Here is a 244-nt window from a genome sequence, read left to right as displayed (position 1 = left end):
GGGGGGCACAAAAAACCCCCCTTCCCCCCCCCCCCCCGGTAATTAGATCCTGTCCGTGGGGAGTGAGAAGAGAGGCATCCATGCATGTGTTCATCTTTTGCCCCGCTAGGGTGTCATTCGTGGAGGGGCCACTTGAATTCCACCCTCCCTAAGCTGCAGGGGGTAGGTGGTGTGGGGGGTGGGGGTTAGGTATTGGGAGAGTCAAGTGGCCTAACCTTCACCTTTGCCCCCCACTTTGTCCCCC

At 59.8% G+C, this 244-nt stretch overlaps 1 protein-coding gene across 8 annotated transcripts in view; it reads left to right on the top strand.

Moving 5' to 3' along the window:
- SNX10 (sorting nexin 10) overlaps positions 1 to 244 on the top strand; it is a 97055-nt gene that overhangs the window by 24160 nt on the left and 72651 nt on the right. The window lies entirely within an intron of this gene.

This window comes from Alligator sinensis, unplaced genomic scaffold (genome assembly GCF_000455745.1).
Source record: "Alligator sinensis unplaced genomic scaffold, ASM45574v1 scaffold29_2, whole genome shotgun sequence".
In the NCBI taxonomy this organism is placed as follows: domain Eukaryota; kingdom Metazoa; phylum Chordata; order Crocodylia; family Alligatoridae; genus Alligator; species Alligator sinensis.
The sequence above is the reverse complement of the archived record's forward strand: the minus strand, read 5'-3'. Positions and strand labels throughout refer to the sequence as shown.